Below are 217 nucleotides of genomic sequence, written 5' to 3' on the forward strand. Positions count from 1 at the left end.
TTGGCAATAAGATATTGGCGTGGCCATAGCCTTCAATTAAGCTAGCCGTGCCACCTATAATGGTGATGTTAGCTACCTTATGTGTGAGATTTATGAAAAATCGTTTGTCTCTCAAAATGGTGTGGCTGGTGCCACTGTCCACCACGATTGTATCCATTCCACTTTTCATTCTTCAAAAACAATAATCATAAAGTTAATGAACAATAATAAAATTTTC

The sequence above is a fragment of the Brassica oleracea genome, chromosome C3 (assembly GCF_000695525.1).
Source record: "Brassica oleracea var. oleracea cultivar TO1000 chromosome C3, BOL, whole genome shotgun sequence".
Taxonomy (NCBI): domain Eukaryota; kingdom Viridiplantae; phylum Streptophyta; class Magnoliopsida; order Brassicales; family Brassicaceae; genus Brassica; species Brassica oleracea.